The following is a 26,276-nucleotide window of genomic DNA, read 5'->3' as shown; positions in this document are numbered from 1 at the left end:
ATTTTCAAATGGGAGACACTGAGAAAATGAGGAAAATAGTTAGAAAAAACTGAAAGGTGCAGCTGCAAAGGTTAAAAGTGTACAATAGGCGTGGACATTGTTTAAAAATACAATCTTAGAAGTGCAGTCCAGATGTATTCCATGCATTAAGAAAGGTGGAAGGAAGGCAAAATGACTACCAGCATAGTTAAAAGGTGAGGTGAGACTATTTTAGCCAAAAAATCCTTCAAAAATTGGAAGAAGGATCCATCTGAAGAGAATAGGAAAAAGCATAATTGTCAAATTAAGTTTAAAACATTGGTAAGGAAGGCTAAGAGAGAATTTGAAATGAAGTTGGCTGAAGAGGCAAAAACTCATAAAAGCTTATTGAAATTTATCTGAAGCAAGTTGGATCGTTAGATGACTGAGGGGTTAAAGGGGTTCTTAGGGAAGATAAGGCCATTGCAGAAAGACTAAATGAATTCCTTGCTTCTATGTTTACTCATAAGGATGTTGGGGAGATACAGGTTCTAGAGATGGTTTTCAAGAGTCAGGAGTCAGATGAACTGAACTAAATCACTATAAACCTGGAAGATGTAGTAGGCCAGATTGACAAACTAAAGAGTAGCAAATCACCTGTACCAGATGGTATGTAACCCAGGGTTCTGAAGGGACTCAAAAATGAAATTTCAGATCTATTATTTAAAATTTGTAACCTATCATTAAAATCATCCACAGTACCTGATGACTGGACGGTAGCCAATTTGACCCCAATATTTCAAAAGGGCTCCAGGGTTGATCCAGGAACCTATAGAGCAGTGAGCCTAAATTCAGTGCTGGGAAAATTAGTGGAAACTATTCTAAAGATCAAAATCACAGAGCATATAGAAAGACCTGGTTTAATGGAACACAGTCAAAATGGATTTACATAAGGGAAGTCTTGCCTAACAAATCTGCTTCATTTTTTTTGAAGGGGTTAATAAACACGTGGATAAAGGTGAACCGGTAGATGTAGTGTATTTGGATTTTCAGAAGGCGTTTGACAAAGTCCCTCATGAGAGGCTTCGAATCAAACTAAAAAGTCATGGGATAGGAGACGATGTCCTTTTGTGGATTACAAACCGGTTAAAAGACAGGAAACAGAGAGTAGGATTAAATGGTCAATTTTCTCAGTGGAAAAGAGTATACAGTGGAGTGCCTCAGTGATCTGTACTTGGACCGGTGCTTTTCAATATATATATAAATGATCTGGAAAGGAATACGATGAGAGAGGTAATCAAATTTGCAGATGATACAAAATTATTCAGAGTAGTTAAATCACAAGTAGATGGTGATAAATTGCAGGAGGATGAAATTTAATGTGGATAAGTGCAAAGTGTTGCATATAGGGAAAAATAACCCATGCTGTAGTTACACGATGTTAGGTTCCATATTAGGAGCTACCACCCAGGAAAAAGATCTAGGCGTCATAGTGGATAACACATTGAAATCGTCGGTACAGTGTGCTGAGGCAGTCAAAAAAGCAAACAGAATGTTAGGCATTATTAGGAAGGGAATGGTGAATAAAATGGAAAATCTCATAATGCGTCTGTATCGCTCCATGGTGAGACCGCACCTTGAGTACTGTGTACATTCCTGGTTACCACATCTGAAAAAAGATATAGTTGTTGTGGAGCAGGTACAGAGAAGGGCGACCAAAATGATAAAGGGGATGGAATAGTCCCGCTATGAAGAAAGGCTAAAGAGGTTAGGGCTGTTCAGATGGGAGAAGAGACGACTGAGGGGGATATCATAGAGGTCTTTAAAATCACGAGAGGTCTAGAACGGGTAAATGTGAATCATTTTATCTTTTGGAGAACAGAAGGACTAGGAGGCACTCCATGAAGTTAGCAAGTAGAACATTTAAAACTAATCGGAGAAAATTCCTTTTTACTCAACGCACAATTAAGCTCTGGAATTTGTTGCCAGAGGATGTGGTTAATGCAGTTAGTGTAGCTGGGTTTAGAAAAGGTTTTGATAAGTTCTTGGAGGAGAAGTCCATTAACGTCTATTAATCAAGTTTACTTAGGGAATAGCCACTGCTATTACTGGCATCAGTAACATGGGATCTGCTTAGTTTTTGGGTACTTGTCAGATATGTGTAACCTGGTTTGGCCTCTGTGGGAAACAGGATGCTAGACTTGATGGACCCTTGGTCTGTCCTAGTTTGGCAATGTCTTATGTTCTCATATTCTTAAGTGCATCACCTTGCACTTATCTATATTATATTTCATGTACCATTTGCATGCCCAGTTTCCCATTTTTGCAATGTACTCTTGCAATTTCTCATAATCCTCTTGCGATTTGATAAATTTGAATAATTTCATGTCATGGCAAATTTGATCACCTCACTTGTTGTTCCCCTTTTCAGGTCATTTATAAATATATTAAAAAGCATCTGTCCCAGATCAGATCCCTTGGGCACACCACTATTCACCTTTTTCATTGGGAAAATTTACCATTTAGCCCTACTCTCTGTTTTCTATCTTTAACAAGTTGGCAATCCACGATAGAACACTGCCACTTATCCCATGACTTTCTAATTTCCTAAGAAGTCTCTCATGAGAGACTTTATCAAATGTTTTCTGGAAATCCAGGTACATTATATCAACTGGCTTACCTTTATCCACATTTTTATTTATGCCTTCAAAAAACTGTAGCAAATTTATGAGGCAAAATTCCCTTGGCTAAATCCATGTTGGCTTTCTCCCATTAAACTATGCTTATCTATATGTTCAGCAATTTTGTTCTTTATGTTAGTTTCTACCATTTTGCTTGGCACAAATGTCAGACTCATTGGTCTGTAATTTCCTGGATCACCCCTTGATCTCTTTTAATAACTGATGTTACATTGGCAACCTTCCAGTCTACAGGTATTGTGAATGATACTATTGATAGTTAACAAATTTCTAATAGCAGGTCCACAATTTCATTTCTCAGTTCTTTCAGCACTCTGTGATGTATACCATCTGGTTCAGGTGATTTGCTACTCTGTTTTGTTAATTTGCCCTTGTACATTTTTCAAATTCACTGAGATTTGTTTCAGTTTATCTGAATCATCACTTTGAATATCATTTCTGGCATGGGTATATCTCTTACATCTTCCTCAATAAATACTGAAGCAAAGAATTAATTTAGTCTCTCTGCTATGGCTTTATCATCTCTAAGTGCTCCTTTTACTCCTTGACCATCTAATGGTCCAACTGACTCCCTCGCAAGCTTTTCACCTCAAATGTACTTGAAAAAGTTTTTATTATGCGTTTTTGCTTCCACAACAGTTTTCTGCTAGGTTCACTGTGATTTGGGTCAGTTCATCTGAATCATCACCCTTGAAAACCATCTCCAGAACCAGTATCTTCCCAACATCCTCCGTAGTAGACATGGAAGAAAATAATTAATTTAGTCTTTCCACGATGGCTTTATATTCCCTAAGAGCCCCTTTAACCCTTCCATCATCTAATGGTAAAACTGACTCCTTCGCAGGTTTCCTGCTTCGGATATATTTCAGAAGATTTCTATTATGAATTTTTGCCTCCTTGGCCAATTTCTTTTCAAATCGTCTCTTAGCCTGTCTTATCAATGTTTTACATTAAACTTGACAATGCTTATATTTTTTCCTATTTTCTTCAGATGGATCTATGTTCCGGTTTTTGAAGGAATTTTATTTTGGCTAAAATAGCCTCTTTCACATCGACTTTTAACCAGGCTGTAAGTCATTTCTCTTTCCTTCCAACTCTCTTAATGTGTGGAATACATCTGGAATCTGCTTCTAAGATGGTATTTTAAAGTAATGTCCATGTCTGTTGTACACTCATAGGCTTTGCAGCTGCACCTATTAGTTTTTTTCTATCTTGCTCATTTTATCAAAGTCTCTGTTTTGAAAGTTCAGTGCTGGAGCTGTAGATGTACTTATTGTACTTATTCAAATTTGATCATGTTATGATCACTATTGCCAAGCGACTCCACCACTGTTACCTCTCTCACCAAATCCTGCATTCCTCTAAGAATTAGATCTAAAATACCTGTCTTTCATCACTTCCTGAACCAATTGCGCCATGAAGCAGTCATTTATTACACCCAGGAACTTTATGTCTCTAGCAAGTCCTGATGTTACATTTACCCAGTCTTTACCTCTCTAACTTATTCCATTTAAACTATTAAGTTCTATAAAAAATCTCAGCTGATGTCATTACTGGTTTAGCAAATAGAGGGGAATGTACTATCCTAAACTTTTCATTTTAATTTTTTCACAATTTTATTCCGCTCCCCTCATTTCAATGAGAAATTGTTTGCTTGTGCAGCAGAGATGCGGTTTTTGTTGCTCTTCAGAGAGGTTGGCTTTCTTCATAGCCTGCTTGTTGGGATTATATCAAACACATGTTTCCACCTTCCAAGTCAACAAGCAGCAGGTCAGGGAGTGTTTCTTGGAGCTGTTACAAGCTAATGGGAGCAACAAGGGAGTGGCTCCAAACTACTTCAAATTCCTAACCCCACAGCACAGGAGGAATAATAAGCAAAGCTGTTTGAACTTCACCCACAGAAACTCACAGGGGAAATTGTGGGTTTCTTCTACTGCAGTCACTGGAGGAAAGAGGAAGGAATTGATTCATATTCAAATGGTTACCAAAACAAAACTAAAATAGTCTTTGTGCCTGTTCCCTCTCACATTCCTAAATGTCTCTCTCTACTTGTTATGTTTATAGACATTTTGGAAGAAAGCCGCACTTTGCTTGACGTCTCTGTTCCTAGATTGTAATGTTTGCTTCAGCTTCTGATGAGAGGTAGACATTGGTAACTGGGAGGAGCTTACAAAATCTTTAAACTCATTTTTCTCCTCAGAAATTAAATATAAATCACAACTAGAAGGAGAAATCATAATCATTTAGTTTAGGGGTGGCCAACGCCTGTTCTCAAAAGCCACATACAGGCCTGGATATCCAACATGAAAATGCATGAGAGAGATTTGCATGCATTGCCTCAATTCTATGCAGATGCCTTTGTGAATATCTTGAAATCCTGGCCTTTTGTGGCTCTTGAGGACCGTTATTGGCCACCTCTGATTTATTTGAAAATTTCGGGTACCTTTAAGTTTTTTCTTTTACTGTTCCAAACAAAAAAAAAATTATTGTTAGCTTTTTAGTAGTAAGAACTTTAAAACAATCTTAGTGGTTAGAGCAGCAGCTGAGAAGCAGGAAATCAGAGTTGAAATTCTGCTTCTCCCATTGATTGCCTTTCTGACCTTGGGCAAATCATTTAGCCTGCACTACCTCAGGAGCAAACTTAGGCCTGGATTTATCAAAATGCAGTAAGTACGGCATGCGATAGCAAAAGGGGCGTGTTTTATGCTAATATAGCAATTTGCGCTAATTACCTGTGCGAAGAGCTAAGTTAGTGCAAATTGCGATACCATTTTCAGATTCTGCAATAAGTGCCAGACCTGTTGTATTTCCTGCATTCAACCACTGGGGGACCATTGTTAATGGCGAGAGAGAGAGATGGAGAGAGAGAGAGAGACTGAGACTGAGACTGACTGGCCATCATATCATGGCCCATAGGTAGGTATTTGTATCCCTATGGTAGGCCCACTTAGTAACTCCAGGTGGGGTTTAGGTAAGAGTTTAGGGGGTTAGGGGCCACTTTGACATTCTACGTGACACCTACGAACAGAACAGTGGTCTCTTGTAAAGATTTGATGACCTTAAACACGTTTTCGCATGCGATAAGCCCTTAACGCATGCAAAAACGTCTTTTCGCATGCGATAGCACCATATCGTATGGTGCGATGCAAATTCAGAAAATAGAAGGAGTTATCCTGTCTGTGAAGAGCTATTGCACAGCCATAACACCGATTTTAACTACACCTCTTTGAATTGTGTTAGGCTGTGTGACAGCTGCTGTGACCATGCGGTAAGGTTTCATTGCCCTTTGCGATGTCTCCTGTAAGGCCTATTTCAGGTGAATTGATGGGGAGAGAGGGAGAGAGAGAGACTGGCCATAATATCAGGACCCATAGGTAGGTATTTGTATCCCTATGGTAGGCCCACCCTATGGTGGGCCTACCATAGGGCCCATTTTTCCTATAGATACAGAATGGGAGTAAAGCCTTAGTGACGCAGGCCCTTAGGGCCTATTTACTAACAAGTCCCTATTCAGAAGCCATTTAGATAGATAACTCAAAAATTATCATTCTAAATGGTAAATGTGTCATATTCAGCCATAAGTGGTTGTCTGGTTACAATTTAGCTGGATAAAAAGGGGGCATTCAGGGAAAAGGGGTGAGTTATCTGCTGACTGAGCTGAATATTGCATTCAGCCTGCAGGCTTCGCTGGATAACTTTAGGCCTGCTTAAGAGAAGGCCTAAAATTATCCAGCCTTGGGTGAGGGGGCTAAGTTTATACTTACCCGGGTATTTTCAAAAGCTATCCTGGTAAGTAGTGCTCTTAAATGGAAAACACTAGATCTCAGTGGCCAATTCCAGTCCATCTCCTCAATAAAATCACATTGGCCCTGCTGGGCTGAGCTACGGCAACTTCCCCCAAGCCCCCAAGAAGAAATGTAATGTGCTTTTTTATGGGGGGGGTGCACCCCCTCCCTACTCTGACCCTACCCACAACCAAAATATTATATTCCACCTGCCCATACCCCCAGAAACCCCGCAGGGAGCAAGGTAGCATCCAACCTGCTCCTGGTGCTTCCAGGGCTGATCTGATAGGAGGTTCTGCTGCCAGCGCGTGCACTGCTGGAGCAGGGAGCAAGGTAGCATCCAACCTGCTCCTGGTGCTTCCAGGGCTGATCTGATAGGAGGTTCTGCTGCCAGCGCGTGCACTGCTGGAGCAGGGAGCAAGGTAGCATCCAACCTGCTCCTGGTGCTTCCAGTGCTGCCAGCGCGTGCACTGCTGGAGCAGGGAGCAAGGTAGCATCCAACCTGCTCCTGGTGCTTCCAGTGCTGCCAGCGCGTGCACTGCTGGAGCAGGGAGCAAGGTAGCATCCAACCTGCTCCTGGTGCTTCCAGTGCTGCCAGCGCGTGCACTGCTGGAGCAGGGAGCAAGGTAGCATCCAACCTGCTCCTGGTGCTTCCAGTGCTGCCAGCGCGTGCACTGCTGGAGCAGGGAGCAAGGTAGCATCCAACCTGCTCCTGGTGCTTCCAGTGCTGCCAGCGCGTGCACTGCTGGAGCAGGGAGCAAGGTAGCATCCAACCTGCTCCTGGTGCTTCCAGTGCTGCCAGCGCGTGCACTGCTGGAGCAGGGAGCAAGGTAGCATCCAACCTGCTCCTGGTGCTTCCAGTGCTGCCAGCGCGTGCACTGCTGGAGCAGGGAGCAAGGTAGCATCCAACCTGCTCCTGGTGCTTCCAGTGCTGCCAGCGCGTGCACTGCTGGAGCAGGGAGCAAGGTAGCATCCAACCTGCTCCTGGTGCTTCCAGTGCTGCCAGCGCGTGCACTGCTGGAGCAGGGAGCAAGGTAGCATCCAACCTGCTCCTGGTGCTTCCAGTGCTGCCAGCGCGTGCACTGCTGGAGCAGGGAGCAAGGTAGCATCCAACCTGCTCCTGGTGCTTCCAGTGCTGCCAGCGCGTGCACTGCTGGAGCAGGGAGCAAGGTAGCATCCAACCTGCTCCTGGTGCTTCCAGTGCTGCCAGCGCGTGCACTGCTGGAGCAGGGAGCAAGGTAGCATCCAACCTGCTCCTGGTGCTTCCAGTGCTGCCAGCGCGTGCACTGCTGGAGCAGGGAGCAAGGTAGCATCCAACCTGCTCCTGGTGCTTCCAGTGCTGCCAGCGCGTGCACTGCTGGAGCAGGGAGCAAGGTAGCATCCAACCTGCTCCTGGTGCTTCCAGTGCTGCCAGCGCGTGCACTGCTGGAGCAGGGAGCAAGGTAGCATCCAACCTGCTCCTGGTGCTTCCAGTGCTGCCAGCGCGTGCACTGCTGGAGCAGGGAGCAAGGTAGCATCCACCTGCTCCTGGTGCTTCCAGTGCTGCCAGCGCGTGCACTGCTGGAGCAGGGAGCAAGGTAGCATCCAACCTGCTCCTGGTGCTTCCAGTGCTGCCAGCGCGTGCACTGCTGGAGCAGGGAGCAAGGTAGCATCCAACCTGCTCCTGGTGCTTCCAGTGCTGCCAGCGCGTGCACTGCTGGAGCAGGGAGCAAGGTAGCATCCAACCTGCTCCTGGTGCTTCCAGTGCTGCCAGCGCGTGCACTGCTGGAGCAGGGAGGATGTTACCTCTGGGGATCAGGGGGCAGCGGCTGGGGGGAGGCTGGGAAGAGGGCGGCAGGAAAACATTTTTTTATCCAAGTCAACGTGGGAAAGTAGAGATAAGTGGGCAGCACCCCCATGAATCAAGCACATTACATGAAGCCAGGAAGTATATTCAGTGGGATGTTTATCCCGCTGAATATACGGGACAAGCTCTCCCACTAACGTTAGCCAGAAAACTTGTCCACTAACCTGGCTACTGAAGATGACCCCCAGTATTGAGTAAAGTTTGGTAAAGGACACTCAAACAACATCAAAGCTCTGAAATGTTTCTTGCCTGAAGATCCTAGTTATAACTCTTGCTCTTAACGCAATTTGTGTCATCTTTTTAAAAAATGTTTGCAGCCACACGAAAAGATTTGTTTTGTGACTTTCAGTACATCTGGCTTCAGGGCCCTTTTCTCACAATAGACCCAACATCGAGGCAGAATTGGAACTCCTTTTTTTAAATAGAGCAAATTTTAAACTTGCATAAACTATAAAACTGTCTCTAGTATTACTCTGGCCTTTCAGTCAATCTGATTTCAAGTCGAATTAAAAGGTCATACAAGAACAATTTTATCAGTTCTCTGCTGACAAATGTTCACATGTTTGTTAATGTATGAGATGTACCAGGAGATCAGTAGAGCTCTTAAATGAATTGCTTTATCATAGGCTGGGTAACGCCAGTCCTCAGGTGCCACAAGCAGGTCTTGTTTTCAGGACATTCCCAATGAATGTACATGGGATACATTTGCATACAAGAGACAGTGCATGCACATCTATCTCATGCATATTCATTGTGGATATCTTGAAAACCAGACCTGTTTGTGGCATTTGAGGACTGGAGTTGCAAACCTTTGGTCCATCAGATGGTACAGTGGATCTTGGATGGAACAAATTGACTTTAAAGGCATTAATCTTCTCTGTATTTCTCTTACAGGGTCATTCTAGTTTCTAGTTTATTCATTTTTTATATACCATCGCCTCAGTAAAACCTTTACAACGGTTTACAATACAATAAAAGAAATGAAAATACAATACATTATTAATAGGATTCATCAAAGTGCATTATGGTGTTAACGCCCATGATAGTTATCACAGCATGAATGCAAATTTATTCAAAGGGGTGGGATTAATGAAAATGATAAATATTGCAAATTCTGTTTCAGGCATTTTGGGAGAGGGAGAAATTCTTTATAAGGCTTTCATAGTACTCAACTGTTTATACTGCTATAGGAGGACCAGCTACTAACTCGAGGTGAGGTTTTGGTGCTGGTGTAGGGTTTTGGGGCCAGTTTTGCATGCAGAGTGAGACGTGCAAACAACACAGTAGACCTCAGTGAAGATTTGACATCTTTTGGAGTGAGGAAAGACACACAAAGATGAGATTTCTACAGTGATCTCTAGCCCTAGCTTGATGGACTCTCTACCAGGGTGCTATCAAACTAGGGCGAGAGAACATTGAAGAAATCTCATCTTTGTGAGACTTTCCTCACTCCAAATGATGTCAAATCTTCACTGAAGTCTACTGTGCTGTTTGTACATCTCACTCTGCATGTATAACTGGCCCCAAAGCCCTACACCAGCACAAAACCTCACCTCGTATTACTAGCTGGCCCTCCTAATGTGATATAGTTGACTACTATGAAGGCCCTATAAAGAGTCACTGATGGAAACAGGATGCTGGGCTTGATGGACCCTTGGTCTGACCCAGTATGGCATTTTCTTATGTTCTTATGTTCTTAAGTCTCTCTCTCTCTCCTGTGTGGGCACTTTATGTGTAGCAAAGTACAAGTATCATGGGGTGTAAAGCTTTAACACACATTGTGATAAACTACCTATGCAAAGCATGCAGTATTTATCATACCCACACCCCTTTTTCTTATCGCAGGCAAAAATTATAGCATTTTGATGAATCTAGGGGTTATTGCCCAATAAGTACTTAATACTCACTTTGGTTCCAAACTAATCTATTTGCGATATGCATTTGATAAACGGGCTGCATTCCAAAAGAAATGAGTTGAATTAATTCTCAGTTTCTGAGCTGAGCAGCAAACTATAAACCAAAATGTCTTCTCTTTTATGAATGTTCAAAAACCTATTATTTTATTTATTTATTTAGAGACTTTTATATACCGGTATGAGTAGGGACATCATACCGGTTAACATTTGAACAGCAGGTTTGAAAGTACATATTAATGGGGAGAAAGAACTGGTAGGGGGATAACACAAGAGCAGCGTAGAAATATAGCTTAACAACAGGCGAACATAAAAGCTTAACAACAGGCGAACATAGAGCTCCTTAATATAAGGAATATAGGATTGTCTATATGGGAGATAGTATAGCATCGTAGGAGGGAGGGGGAGGGCTGATCCGGATAGGCTTGTTTAAATAACCATGTTTTTAACTTCTTTTTAAATTTGATGGTGCATGGTTCAAGGCGTAAGTTTGGAGGGAGGGAGTTCCAGAGTGAAGGGCCAGCAATTGAGAGGGCACGGTTGCGTGTGGAGGAGAGGTGTGCTGTTTTAAGGGAGGGTACTAGTAGAGTGCCTTTGTTGGCAGTTCTGGTGGGCCGGGTAGACTGATGAATCTTAAAAGGAATGTCTAGCCAGTTGGAATTGTGAGCGTGAATGGATTTATGTACAATGGTCAGGGTTTTGTAGTGAATTCGGGAGGGGATAGGGAGCCAGTGTAAGTCTTTAAGGATAGGGGTGATGTGTTCAGATTTACGGGTATTTGAGATGATTCTAGCAGTTGCATTTTGTAACATTTGTAGGGGTTTTATTGTGGAGTAGGGGAGCCCTAGGAAGAGTGAGTTACAGTAGTCCAATTTAGAGGAGATAGTGGCTTGGATCACTGTGCGGAAGTCTTGGGTGTACAGTAGTGGTTTAAGTTTTTTTAGGACATTGAATTTGAAGAAACCTTTAAGTATGGAGCTGACGTATTTCTTCATGCTGAGTTGTTGATCAAGGAGAACTCCAAGGTCCCTTACGAAGGGTTGGGCTGTGGTGATGTTGAGATTGGGGGTCATTAGACGGGGGGGGAAGGGGGAGAGTGGGAGGAAATAAGTAGAAGTTCAGTTTTGTTGGTGTTGAGTGCGAGGTGGAGGTTGGTGAGTAGAGAGCTGATGGTCGTGAGGCAGTTTTCCCAGTGCCTCAGGGCATCAGAGATAGAGTTGTGAATAGGTATGATGATCTGCACATCATCTGCATATAGATTGAACTTTAGTTTGAGTTCATAGAGAAGCTGGCAGAGTGGGGTGAGGTAGATGTTGAAAAGGGTGGATGAGAGTGATGAATCTTGTGGGACTCCTTGTTGTAGAGGATGGGGGACGGATAAGGCATTACCAATTTTAACAGAGAACTTTTTGTTCAAGAGGTAGGATTTGAACCAGGCAAGGGCTACGCCTGAGATGCCAATGCTTTCTAGACGGGTAAGGAGGTGATTATGGCAGATGGTGTTGAAAGCCGCAGAGATATCAAGCAGGATGAGGAGGTAGCTGTGACCTTGGCCCATTCCTCTCAGGAGATGGTCAGATAGGATGAGAAGTAGCGATTCAGTGTTGAAATGTTTCCAAAAGCCGAATTGCGAGACGTGGAGGATCGAGTGGTTTTCAAGATAGTCCATAAGTTGTGTATTAACAACTCTTTCAATAAGCTTGGCAATAAATGGGAGGTTTGAGATAGGGCAGAAATTGGAAGGGTCTTTCGGGTCTAGGGAGGGCTTCTTGAGGAGAGGTTTGACTACCGCATGTTTGAGTATGTCAGGGACAGTCCCATGGGAGAGTGAGCAGTTAATGATGTCTGTTATGGCTCGGGCTATGGAGTTAGGGACGGCCAATAGTGTTTACTTCCAATATTATTGGAAGTAAGGAGAAAGATTTCTCTTTCTAGCTATCTGTAACAGTGAGGTATATCCTCTCTTCAGGGCCAGTGCAAGAGTATTTGGTGCCCTAGGTGAAACTGGTCATGTACCCCATCTACAATTTGCCTATCTGTGGCAGCTCCAATACAGCACTGCCTTCTTTGGAAGTATTGGCTCTTCCCCTCCTGGGCCTGGTGGGATTTTGCCTCTCCTAAAGTTTTGACACCCTAGGTGACTGCCTAGTTTGCCTAATGGATGTGGTGGCCCTGTCGGTGCTGCAGATGTAATTGCATCTCACTCCACTCATGCGTTCAGGAAGGCTAAAGGTCATGGTATATACTCATACTTCAGAGTCTTGGGTTCCTTCCTTGATGAAGATTCCACTTGAGTTGTTTCTATGAGCTTTTGATCAGCTTGGGATCTAATGTCGTTTACTTTGCTGACTGCTTCTCTTGAGCATACTCCTCTGTTTTCTCTGCTCCTCTCCAACACTCTCTGGCTTAGAACTGGAGGGCCCACCCAGAGTTACTCTGCATTTTACCATTATGGTCTCTAAAGCAGCAGGACACTCTAATTCAGACATAATCAATGGGCCACAAGGTGTTTTCCCTTTGTTATACGCAATGACCTCACTTTAACATCAGCTAGGCTTTACGTTTCCCAAATTTTGCTATCTGTGCAGCTTTTCATTGTAACCCTGTGCAGTATGCTTAATAATAAAAGATAGCTATTATTAATGTCTCCATCTTGTACTCCCATAATAAGATATAATTTAATGTTTTAGCTCCCAAGGATCTAATCATGACCAGAGGGTGCTGTACAGTAGAACAAGTTTTAGTTGTTTTCATTTATTTATTTTTCCAACATTCAATTGTGTAACTAAAAGCAATAAAGTATTTGCTACATCATTCTGATAATTAACAAACCTTATCTGAATTTAGTGATAAAATGTTCCCTTAATCTATGGACCTTTCAGCTTGATTTACTTTTCCCATAGATGCAGAATGGGGCTAGAGGAGAAGCCTTAATAAATCAGGTACTTTATCATTGGTTCTCTTAACGCAATTAGTTGTCATATCATGTGTTTCTCTTTAAAAGTAGTATTCTATATAAATTTCTTTATTACATTTTTTACAGAACTAGAGATTGGTGAATAGTTCACATGCCTACTATTTGTAGATCCATGTTCTTACATTTAGTGGGATAACATGGCTGTAAGGAAACTTATGAGTGAGTCTGTAAAGAAGAACTTAGTATTATTGTGTATTTATTGATGCATTTATTGGCTGTGATGAAGATGTAATTCTCCTATACATGCATTATGATTCATGTAATATTCTAGTGACTTGCATTTTTATGTTGGAGACTACCATGGGCAGTCATGACTGGAACCGGTGGTAAAAAAAATGTGTAATTAAATTATTATTTGGGAGTTATTTTGTCCATTCACAAATCATGATAGCCAGTAAGTCAGAATACATTAAGAAGTTAATTTTCAAAGGGACCTGTGTGGTTAAAACAGTGTTTTATATGACAATGGCCTTTTACAAAAGTGCTTGCCTGATATGCAGATAAACTCATTCGTGTATGTTATGTACGCATGTACGTCTGCCCAGACTGTGCAAAGGCATTCGTGGGGAAAACTGACACGCACCAAAATGCAGGTATAATTATGTGCAGGAATATATGGTGGGATAATTTTTAAAGTGGGCTTATGTGTGTAACTCTGGTTTAAAATTGATGTAGTTTAAGTACATTTTTTGCCATAGTTTAGCTGCGATGTTACATAATTACCCAATGAGAACATGTAGATAGATATCATTTTATCCACATGAAGAGGTGTCTGAAATCGCCTTTCCAAATGTGACTGAAAGTACACTGTACAAGTATTATTCTATAACATGCCCACTTCTAGCCAAATTTAGGGAAAGTGCTCCTGGGGGAGGGAGAGGTGTGTGCTGAGAGGGATCAGAAAATAGCCAGGCTGATATTCAGGATAAGCATTGCTGCTGAACATCCAGCTAGGTTCATAGATAAGTCACTTATCCTGATAAGGTCAGGGGTGGGAAATGGGCATATTGCGGAAGAATTGTTATCCGGATAAGTTATCCAGTTAAGTGTTTAGTCAGGCAGGTCAGGGATTGCGGAAGAATTGTTATCCGGATAAGTTATCCAGCTAACCTGGATATTCAGAGTTAGCCAAATAATTTATCTTCCTATCTCTGTCAGAGCACAAGGCTGTAATAAATGTATCTGGCTAAGTTTAAGATAGCCAGGGATATACAGCTCGCTGCCACACCCCTCAATATACAGCACTAGCTAGCCAGGTAACTAGCACAGCCTTACAGTGGCTGAAGATGGACCTCAGCATGCTTAGATTGTATTGTTTTTCCTTTTTATTTGCATTTACATTTATAATCTAAATATAAATATAGGGGTAGATATATATAAAAGGGGCACTTCAATCGGCGGAGTTGAGTTACCCTGCTAACCTAGCTGAATATTGGGTATATCCGGCCTTGTGAGGCCAGGTAACTTGCTACTTAAACGGATAATATCTTTAAAAGACATCCGGGCAAGTAGAACTGACAGCCAAGAAAAAAAAAAAATAGCACAATTCTTCCCCCTCCGTCCAAAAAATTTTTCATGTGGCATTTCAAACCATGCACTCCCTCCTGAAATATTTGAAATTGCTACAGTCGGCAGATCACTGCCCCCATCGCGACACATTCCCGTTTCAAAACTGGCAATATGTCAGCTTCAATCCCCCCTCCCTCCCACCTACCCGCAGTTTCACCCCCACCCCTCCTGCTGGGAGCCAGGACTGCACTCACTGCTCCCGGCGATCCAGCACTGTCTCACAGCAACCATGCACTGCAAGGGGTGGGGGTCCTCGGGGGGGGGGGAAGGAAGCTGAAGTAGCAGCAGTTTAGAAATGGGAATGTGTCGGGACGGGGGATGCAGGCAGCGATCAGACTGTAGCAATTTCAAATATTTCAGGAACTGGTGCATGGCCGTATCCAAATCTGGGGAAGGGGAGGGGAAGAATGGGGCTTAACTGGAGGAACTGGTGCATGGCCGTATGCAAAATCTGGGGAAGGGGAGGGGAAGAATGGGGCTTAACTGGAGGAACTGGTGCATGGCCGTATGCAAAATCTGGGGAAGGGGAGGGGAAGAATGGGGCTTAACTGGAGGAACTGGTGCATGGCCGTATGCAAAATCTGGGGAAGGGGAGGGGAAGAATGGGTCTTAACTGGAGGAACCGGTGCATGGCCACATCCAAATCTGGGGAAGGGGAGGGGAAGAATGGGGCTTAACTGGAGGAACTGGTGCATGGCCGTATGCAAAATCTGGGGAAGGGGAGGGGAAGAATGGGGCTTAACTTGAGGAACCTGGTGCATGGCCGTATCCAAATCTGGGGAAGGGGAGGGGAAGAATGGGGCTTAACTTGAGGAACTGGTGCATGGCCGTATGCAAAATCTGGGGAAGGGGAGGGGAAGAATGGGGCTTAACTTGAGGAACTGGTGCATGGCCGTATCCAAATCTGGGGAAAGGGAGGGGAAGAATGGGGCTTAACTGGAGGAACTGGTGCATGGCCGTATGCAAAATCTGGGGAAGGGGAGGGGAAGAATGGGGCTTAACTGGAGGAACTGGTGCATGGCCGTATGCAAAATCTGGGGAAGGGGAGGGGAAGAATGGGGCATAACTTGGTACAATGTGAGCGGGAACCATTTGTGCAGTCCTTACCCAAAGCAGAAGCAGCTTGGGATCCCTCTGCCCAGGGAATGCCCCCCCGAGGTGATAAATGCTGGCTTGGGAGGGGTGGCTTGGGAGGGGCTTGGCAGGGGCTTGGGAGGGGAGGGGGGGCTTGGGAGGGGCTTGGCAACGAGGCACCCGTTGCCCATTGTTTTTCTTTTTTCTTTTGGTGGCAGGGTAGGAGGCTGGGACCCAGCCCTGATTGCTTTCCTTTTCCTTTTCTTTATTTGGGGAGAATTTTTCAATTTGTTTATTTCTGAATTTTAAATAAATGAAATTAACGTAATAAATGAAATGGAAGAGAAAAAGGAAAGGAAAACATATTAATTGCACTCTGCATTACTATGGGAGAGGCAGGAGGCAGAGGTGAAAGGGCAGAGAGAAAGCAGAGCTTAGAGCAGGATTCAAATCCCACTGCCGCACCATGTGACCTTGGTAAGGTCACGTCCTCACCCCGCTCCATGTGACCTTGGTAAGGTCACGTCCTCCCCCTGCTCCATGTGACATTGGTAAGGTCACGTCCTCACCCCGCTCCATGTGATCTTGGTAAGGTCACGTCCTCCCCCTGCTCCATGTGACCTTGGTAAGGTCACGTCCTCCCCCTGCTCCATGTGACCTTGGTAAGGTCACGTCCTCCCCCTGCTCCATGTGACCTTGGTAAGGTCACGTCCTCCCCCCGCTCCATGTGACCTTGGTAAGGTCACGTCCTCCCCCTGCTCCATGTGACCTTGGTAAGGTCACGTCCTCCCCCTGCTCCATGTGACCTTGGTAAGGTCACGTCCTCCCCCTGCTCCATGTGACCTTGGTAAGGTCACGTCCTCACCCCGCTCCATGTGACCTTGGTAAGGTCACGTCCTCCCCCTGCTCCATGTGACATTGGTAAGGTCACATCCTCACCCTGCTCCATGTGACCTTGGTAAAGTCACGTCCTCACCCCGCTCCATGTGACCTTGGTAAGGTCACGTCCTCCCCCCGCTCCATGTGACCTTGGTAAGGTCACGTCCTCCCCCCGCTCCATGTGACCTTGGTAAGGTCACGTCGTCACCCCGCTCCATGTGACCTTGGTAAGGTCACGTCGTCACCCCGCTCCATGTGACCTTGGTAAGGTCACGTCCTCACCCCGCTCCATGTGACCTTGGTAAGGTCACGCCCTCACCCCGCTCCATGTGACCATGGTAAGGTCACGCCCTCACCCCGCTCCATGTGACCTTGGTAAGGTCACGGCCTCCCCCCGCTCCATGTGACCTTGGTAAGGTCACGTCCTCCCCCCGCTCCATGTGACCTTGGTAAGGTCACGTCCTCCCCCCCGCTCCATGTGACCTTGGTAAGGTCACGTCCTCACCCCGCTCCATGTGACCTTGGTAAGGTCACGTCCTCACCCCGCTCCATGTGACCTTGGTAAGGTCACGTCCTCCCCCCGCTCCATGTGACCTTGGTAAGGTCACGTCGTCACCCCGCTCCATGTGACCTTGGTAAGGTCACGTCCTCACCCCGCTCCATGTGACCTTGGTAAGGTCACGCCCTCACCCCGCTCCATGTGACCATGGTAAGGTCACGCCCTCACCCCGCTCCATGTGACCTTGGTAAGGTCACGGCCTCCCCCCGCTCCATGTGACCTTGGTAAGGTCACGTCCTCACCCCGCTCCATGTGACCTTGGTAAGGTCACGTCCTCACCCCGCTCCATGTGACCTTGGTAAGGTCACGTCCTCACCCCGCTCCATGTGACCTTGGTAAGGTCACGTCCTCACCCCGCTCCATGTGACCTTGGTAAGGTCACGTCCTCACCCCGCTCCATGTGACCTTGGTAAGGTCACGTCCTCACCCGCTCCATGTGACCTTGGTAAGGTCACGTCCTCACCCCGCTCCATGTGACCTTGGTAAGGTCACGTCCTCACCCCGCTCCATGTGACCTTGGTAAGGTCACGTCCTCACCCCGCTCCATGTGACCTTGGTAAGGTCACGTCCTCACCCCGCTCCATGTGACCTTGGTAAGGTCACGTCCTCACCCCGCTCCATGTGACCTTGGTAAGGTCACGTCCTCACCCCGCTCCATGTGACCTTGGTAAGGTCATGTCCTCACCCTGCTCCATGTGACCTTGGTAAGGTCATGTCCTCACCCTGCTCCATGTGACCTTGGTAAGGCACGTCATCACCCTGCTCCATGTGACCTTGGTAAGGTCACGTCGTCCCCCTGGCAGGCTTTCCTCCCATTCTGTATCCATGCATCAGGGAAACACAAGCACTCCCTGAATGTAAATCTAATAAGTGAAATATGAAGAGCAATGCAAGAATAGGTGAGAAAGCAAAGGCAGGGCCTGGAGAGCAAGAAAATGTAAGGAAACTGCTTGCATTTCTTCCTGCTCAGTAAGAGCACATTCCCCTCCTGCTCAGACCCAGGGATGCTCCTCCTTAAGAAGCAGAAAATTGAGCTCACACATTGTCCAGTGCAGGGGGAATGTCAGGCTGTGCACGCCTCACGTTTCTGCTCACCCAGTCACCTTGAAGACTTTTCTACTTTAACGTACACATAAATACCAAATGTGCAGTAATCCTGGGTATTTAAATGAAATTCCAAGAGAAACATTTCATTTGTCTGAATGGCCCATTGTGCTAAAAAAAAAAAAAAGGCACTTTCACCAATGAATGGAGACATTATGATAAATATAAATATATTGAAAACATTCTGTATATGTTAAGATTTTAAATATATTTATTCAGAATCATTTATGAAACTGAATCTACTCATAGGGAGAGTAACTTTCAGAACTGGCCGCATGTGCCCATATGCACATTTTATTTTATTTTTTTTTTATTTTAGTTAAGGTATTTATATACCGCTTTTTAAAATAAAATTTTATCAAAACCCTGTATATGCATGCACATAATTTACTATTGTATTTTATAATCTGCCTGCCAGTGATAGGTGAACTTTGTAAAATATCAGTCATGTGCATGCACAAATGTTCAAGTATGCATACGTTCGGACTTATCCAGATAAATACCTATTTCTCTGGCTAAATAGCGGCACATAGCTGAATAAGTTTAAAAATCTGCTACAAGTCTGCTTCATTTTTTTTGAAGGGGGTTAATAAACATGTGGATAAAGGTGAACAGGTAGATGTAGTGTATTTGGATTTTCAGAAAGATTTGACAAAGTTCCTCATGAGAGGCTTCTACGAAAACTAAAAACTCACTGTTTTTATTTGAAGATTATATTTACGATGTGATAATGTTTTTAAGGTTTTATGGCTTTATTGTTTTAGTATAATTTAAAGTTTCTGATATTTTCTGATATTAATTTGTCATCAATTTGTTATTAATCTGATTATAATATTACTGTATACAACTGTATTCAGTGGACTGCCTCAGGGATATGTACTTGGACCAATGCTTTTCAATATATTTATAAATGATCTGGAAAGGAATTTGACGAATGAGGTAATCAAATTTGCAGATGATAAAAAATTATTCAGATTAGTTAAATCACAAGCAGATTGTGAGAAATTGCGAGGACCTTGCAAGACTGGAGATTGGGCATCCAAATGGCAGACGAAATTTAATGTGGACAAGTGCAAGGTGATGCATATAGGGAAAAATAACCCTTACTGTAGTTACACGACGTTAGGTTCCATATTAGGAGCTACCACCCAGGAAAGAGATCTAGGCATCATAGTGGATAATACTTTGAAATTGTCGGCTCAGGTTCTGCGAAAGTCAAAAAAGCAAACAGAATGTTAGGAATTATTAGGAAGGGAATGGTGAATAAAATGAAAAATGACATAATGCCTCTATATCACGCCATGGTAAGACTGCACAATGGGCCAGATTTTAAAACTGCTATGTGTGTAAATCCAGAGGATTTAAACGCGCTAGGCCTATTTTATAAAGGCTCGGCGACGCGCGTAAAGCCCCGGGACGCATCTAAGTCCCAGGGCTTTTCAAAAGGGACGGTCCGGGGGCGGTGTGGGGGTGGGGTCAGAGGCCTCCGGCACAGGGCCATTTGCCGCTGTGCCGGGGGATCACGTGCAGGCAGGCTGCCGGCAGGCGCAGAAGGTAAAATATAATTTTGGGGGGGTTTAGGATTGAGCTAGGAGGGGATAGGTTGTGGGAAGGTTAGTTTAGGGGAGGGAATGGCGTAAGGCTGTGGGCGTTGGTGCATGCAAGATGCACTAGTGTGCACCCCTTTGCGTGCACCGACCCACCCAATTTCATAATATGCATGCACATGTTATAAAATCAGCTATACATGTGCGCGCGCTGGGTAGTACGCGCACATGTATGCCCGCACATATGTTTTAAAATTTACCCCTATGAGTACAGTGTACAATTCTGGTCGCTGCATTTCAAAAAAGATATAATTGTATTGGAGAAGGTTCAGTGAAGGATGACCAAAATGATAAAGGGAATGGAACAGCTCCCCTATGAGGAAAGGCTGAAGAGGTTAGGGCTGTTCAGCTTAGAGAAGAGACGGCTGAGGGGGGATATGATAGAGGTCTTTAAGATCATGAGAGGTCTAGAACGGGTAAATGCGAATCATTTATTTATTCTTTCTAATAATAGAAGGACTAGGGGGCACTCCATGAAGTTAGGAAGTAGCACATTTAAAACTAATTGGAGAAAATTCTTTTTCACTCAACGCACAGTTAAGCTCTGGAATTTGATGTCAGAAGATGTGGTTAGTGCAGTTAGTATAATTGGGTATAAAAAAAGTTTGGTTAAGTTCTTGGATGAGAAGTCCATTAACTGCTATTAATCAAGCTGACTTATGGAATAGCCACTGCTATTACTAGCATCAGTAACATGGGATGTACTTGTACTCCAGGCACTTATCCTTTCAGGATTAGATTATTGTAATTCTCTATATAATGGCCTTCCAGATTCAACACTTCGTCCGTTTCAACTTATCCAAAATTCTGCTGCTTGACTCCTAATTGGTTCCAAACTTAAAGATCATATATCCCCTGTTTTGCTAAATCTTCACGGTTACCCATCAAACAAAGAATGCACTATAAAATCTTAACTTTAATATTCAATTGAATCCATCACCCATCAGCTATCTGGCTATGTACAACCCTTCATCTATATCAACCCCGGCTTATGGTTATTAGACAAAAACCTCCTTGAGGTTCCAACAGTTAAAATTGCGAGACGAGAAATGACCAGGAAACGTGCTTTTTCAGTGGCAGGTCCTCTACTTTGGAATTCCCTCCCATCCTCTCTTAGAACCATATCTAATCCAAAGGAATTTAAGAAAAAATTAAAAACATATCTCTACTGCACCACTTTCAGTTTAACTTATACATACTAATATCACCATACCACCTATGCTATTTTCTTCTGTATTACGTTGTGTTTTATTTGCCTTGTTTTAAAACATTAATTTTATTTAAATGTATTTTATTATTGATTGTCTGTTTTTATCGTCTGAATTATGTATGTGTTATACAATTTGTAAACCGCCTAGACCATACTATGTATAAGCAGTATATAAGAAACTTTTAAATAAATAAATAGTTTTTGGGTACTTGCCAGGTACTTGTAGCCTGATTTGACCTCTTGGTCTGACCCAGTATGGAAACTTCTTATGTTCTTAAGCGCCACTTAGATGGACAATAAGCCTGCTACTACATAGCTGGATAAATCGAAATATAACTGGTTAAGTGCTGCTACTTATCCAGATAAGTTCAAATTTCTCCATCTAAGTAGCGGCAAAGGTTCCGCTTAGCCAGAAAAGTCATAAATTAGCTGGATAAGTATGCGCAAGTAATATTCCTGTATATTTGTATTTCAAATTTTAAAGAGATATGTGAACAGATTTTACGCGTGCTATTTAGGTGCATTTACCCCTGTAAGTCAGCTTTTAAACAATGTAGATCAGAGGAGTTTATAACATTCATTCAGCAATTAAATTAACAGTTTTACCAACTAGTCTACCCAATCCAACTGCAGCTCATAAAGAACTTAGAACATAAGAACATGCCATACTGGGTCAGACCAAGGGTCCATCAAGCCCAGCATCCTGTCTCCAACAGTGGCCAATCCAGGCCATAAGAACCTGGCAAGTACCCAAAAACTAAGTCTATTTCATGTTACAATTGCTAGAAATAGCAGTGGCTATTTTCTAAGTCAACTTAATTAATAGCAGGTAATGGACTTCTCCTCCAAGAACTTATCCAATTCTTTTTTAAACACAGCTATATTAACTGCACTAACCACATCCTCTGGCAACAAATTCCAGAGTTTAATTGTGCATTGAGTAAAAAAGAACTTTCTCCGATTAGTTTTAAATGTGCCCCATACTAACTTCATGGAGTGCCCCCTAGTCTTTCTACTATCCAAAAGAGTAAATAACCGATTCACATCCACCCATTCTAGACCTCTCATGATTTTAAACACCTCTATCATATCCCCCCTCAGCCGTCTCTTCTCCAAGCTGAAAAGTCCTAACCTCTTCAGCCTTTCCTCATAGGGGAGCTGTTCCATTCCCTTTATCATTTTGGTCACCCTTCACTGAACCTTCTCCAATACAATTATATCTTATTTGAAATGCAGCGACCAGAATTGTACACTGAACTCATAGGGGTAAATTTTAAAACATATGCACGGGCATACATGTGCGCGTACTACCCATTCCCCTTATGATTTTGGTCGCCCCTCTTGGCTCTTCATCTTGAAGTCCTCCCCATTTATTTTATTTATGTATTTATTGATTTTGTATACTGTTGTTCAGGGGAACCATCACAATGGTTCACATAATTATAGCAACAGCAATTAAAATAACAAATGTATAAATGAATAGAATATTAGTAAAATAAATTAATTAATTAGAATAGGCAATAATAAGATCCAAAGCTAAAACGATAATGTTAGTGATACATAAAATAAATAAATAAATAAAATCATGTATAATAAAACATCAATAAATCAATAAGATCAGGAAAGGCATTTGATGAAAGGCTGGATACTGTATTAAAATTCTTATAGCTGTTATGTTGGATCCTGATAAGCCTTTTTGAATAGCCAGGCCTTTACTTGCTTTCTGAAGGACTTTAAATCTGATTGTAGCCACAGTTCTACTGGGAGAGAATTCCATATTTTAGGGCCTGCCAGTGAAAGGGCTCGATCTCTGACCTGACAAAGTTGAATTTGTCATATTGAGCCAGGAATTGATGGAGTGTTCGCTATCAGAAAAGTCAATGTTTCAAATATTTGTCTGAATTTCAGCATGGAGTTCATCAAACTTAAATGGTGGATGGTATGAAAATGTAACAGATTGAGTATTTTTAGGTTTTGAATTTAGTTTAAAAAATTTAGTTGATTGAAGATTGAATCAAAAAGTGATCCGACTATGGGACTGGAGTGTGATTTGTGGGTAAAAGGAACCAATTTTGGAGTTAATGAAAATCAAGCCCAAAGTGTGTCCAGCTTTGTGAGTTGGACCGGAGATAATTTGTTCAAAACCTAAAGCTGAAAAAGAGTCAATAAGAGTATCACAGGTGGTGGAGTGTGGAACAGAGTCGATATGTAAGTTAAAGTCTCCTAAAATGACTGAAGGCTTCTCAGGATTCACATTACTAGCCAGAAATTCAATGATGGGGGAGTTATTGTGATCTAATAATCCTGGTGGACAATACAGCAGACAGATCTGGAGATTGTCTGACTCGAATAAAGCAATTTTGTAAGGGTGAGCAATGTTAGTAGGCATCAGCTTTAAGGGAAGTTCTTTTTTTGTGATGAGCATTAAACCATCTCCTTTGCAGTAGGGTCTAGGTATTGAACATGTTGCATAATTGGGATTGGCAATTTGATTGATCAGAACTGTGTGACTTTTCTTCAGCCAGGTTTCAGTTATGGCTATAACGTCTGGTTTTAAGTCCTCAAGAAGGTCTGTGATTATTGGAGTCTTTTTGGTTAAGGATTGTGCATTAATCAATAAAAGAGTCAGAAAAAGACAAATGCTGTAAACAGTAACATTATTGCATGGAATATTAATAATTGTACAATTAAAAATGTGTCTTACTTTACATCTTGCTGGGTAATTCGTCTTGTATTTGGTTTCAGCTGTCCGGTATTTGCACTGCTTTAGGCAGACTGGAATTTGAAAATTTGAAAGAGTAGACTTTATAGATGAGTTAAAAATAACAAGTATAAAAGGTAAATGGTAGTTCCATCAAATAACGAAGGGGCAGCACAAAGGGGTGTGCCTGTTTGTCGCGCGGCATCTCCGGCCCAACACACGCGCTTATGGCCCCCTCGGCACCCTTGATGACATCAGGAGGAGAGCGGAGTCAGCAGCCGAGGGGGGAAGCGGTGCGGCAGGTAGTCCGGGGCTGGGAGGAGCAAAGGCAGGCAGGAAGTGAAGACTCTGTTGTTGCTTGAGGCAGCAGTAACCAGCGGTAGGTGGGAGAGCAGCAGAAATCCCAAGCACCCCCCCCCCCCGCCACGCACCCTGTCATTTTTTCCACTTCTGAGATGTTTACAAACATTTACACCAGTAAATATATGGTGATGGAGAAGAGACAGCTGAGGGGGGATATGATAGAGGTGTTTAAAATCATGAGAGGTCTAGAACGGGTAGATGTGAATCGGTTATTTACTCTTTCGGATAGTAGAAAAACTAGGGGGCACTCCATGAAGTTAGCATGGGGCACATTTAAAACTAATCGGAGAAAGTTCTTTTTCACTCAACGCACAATTAAACTCTGGAATTTGTTGCCAGAGGATGTGGTTAGTGCGGTTAGTATAGCGGTGTTTAAAAAAGGATTGGATAAGTTCTTGGAGGAGAAGTCCATTACCTGCTATTAAGTTCACTTAGAGAATAGCCACTGCCATTAGCAATGGTAACATGGAATAGACTTAGTTTTTGGGTACTTGCCAGGTTCTTATGGACTGGATTGGCCACTGTTGGAAACAGGATGCTGGGCTTCATGGACCCTTGGTCTGACCCAGTATGGCATTTTCTTATGTTCCTATGTTCTTAAAACATGCACATCATTTTGGCAAAATAGCTACTTATGCACATAAATGTTGATAAAATAGCTACTTATGCACATAAATGTTGATAAAATAGCTACTTATACACATAAATGTTGGCCATGCCCCTTTTCAATATGTGCAAAGTTACTTGGGCACCCCGATTTACACATGTCAGGAAGTATTTCTTCAAGGAGAGGGTGGTAGATGTCTGGAATGCCCTTCCGGAGGAAGTGGTGAAGACCAAAACTGTGAAGGACTGAAAAGGGACGTGGGATAAACACTGTGGATCCATAAAGTCTAGAGGACGTGAATGAAGAGTGGGTGGCTCGCGGGAAAGACGGTTACTACCTGGAGATAATACCCTTATTCAACAAACATACACACGGTTAATGCGACTCCAGCATTGCTCTAAGCTTCAGCGGCAATGAGGAAATGTGGAAAAAAGGATTTGTATTCACAAAAAAAGAAGGGAGTAGCTTGCTTGTTACGGCGGTTACTACCCCAAACCAAATAAGCCTTATACTTCACGTTCAATGCACATCCAGCATAGCTCTCTGCTTCAACGGCAGGGGAGAAAGACTGATACTTCACGCATATCCAGCATAGCTCTCTGCTTCAACGGCAGGGGAGAAATACTGATACTTCACGCATATCCAGCATAGCTCTCTGCTTCAACGGCAGGAGAGAAAGTCTGATACCTCACTTTCAATGCATATCCAGCATAGCTCTCTGCTTCAATGGCAGGGGGAATGAAGAAAGGTGGATCTATATACAAACAACAACTAACAAGCAAGGACTGAATTATTTAGTCTGAATTGGCAGGTGGGCATGGGTGTAGCTTGCTTATTGCGGCGGTTACTACCCCTAACTAATTGGGCTAGATATTTCACTTAGATGCAGTTCCAACACTGCTCTCTCATTAATGGTGGGGGTGGAAGGGAAATCGAACCAAAAGGTTACTAAGAGCCAGGGGTAACATAAGTATGAGAAAAAAAGTGTGAAACTTGCTGGGCAGACTGGATGAACTGTTTGGTCTTCTTCTGCCATCATTTCTAGGGATGTGAATCGTTTTAGGACGATTAAAATTATCGTCTTAAACCGTTATGGAACACAATACAATAGAGATTCTAACGATTTATCGTTATAAATCGTTAGAATCGTGAGCCGGCACACTAAAACCCCCTAAAACCCACCCCCGACCCTTTAAATTAAATCCCCCACCCTCCCGAACCCCCCCCCAAATGACTTAAATAACCTGCGGGTCCAGCGGCGGTCCGGAACGGCAGCGGTCCGGAACGGGCTCCTGCTCCTGAATCTTGTTGTCTTCAGCCGGCGCCATTTTCCAAAATGGCGCCGAAAAATGGCGGTGGCCATAGACGAACACGATTGGACGGCAGGAGGTCCTTCCGGACCACCGCTGGACTTTTGGCAAGTCT

At 43.4% G+C, this 26,276-nt stretch overlaps 1 protein-coding gene across 2 annotated transcripts in view; it reads left to right on the top strand.

Moving 5' to 3' along the window:
• SEMA3C (semaphorin 3C) overlaps positions 1-26,276 on the top strand; it is a 276,094-nt gene that overhangs the window by 78,039 nt on the left and 171,779 nt on the right. Inside the window, exon 3 of one of the 2 annotated variants that reach the window (XM_029616209.1) lies at positions 13,105-13,143. The exons of the other annotated variant lie outside the window; for it this stretch is intronic. The gene's annotated coding sequence lies outside the window, so the exon portion shown is untranslated. The remainder of the gene's footprint in view (positions 1-13,104; positions 13,144-26,276) is intronic. 2 annotated transcript variants of the gene reach the window in all.

The sequence above is a fragment of the Rhinatrema bivittatum genome, chromosome 9 (genome assembly GCF_901001135.1).
Source record: "Rhinatrema bivittatum chromosome 9, aRhiBiv1.1, whole genome shotgun sequence".
Lineage (NCBI taxonomy): Eukaryota > Metazoa > Chordata > Amphibia > Gymnophiona > Rhinatrematidae > Rhinatrema > Rhinatrema bivittatum.
The sequence above is the reverse complement of the archived record's forward strand: the minus strand, read 5'-3'. Positions and strand labels throughout refer to the sequence as shown.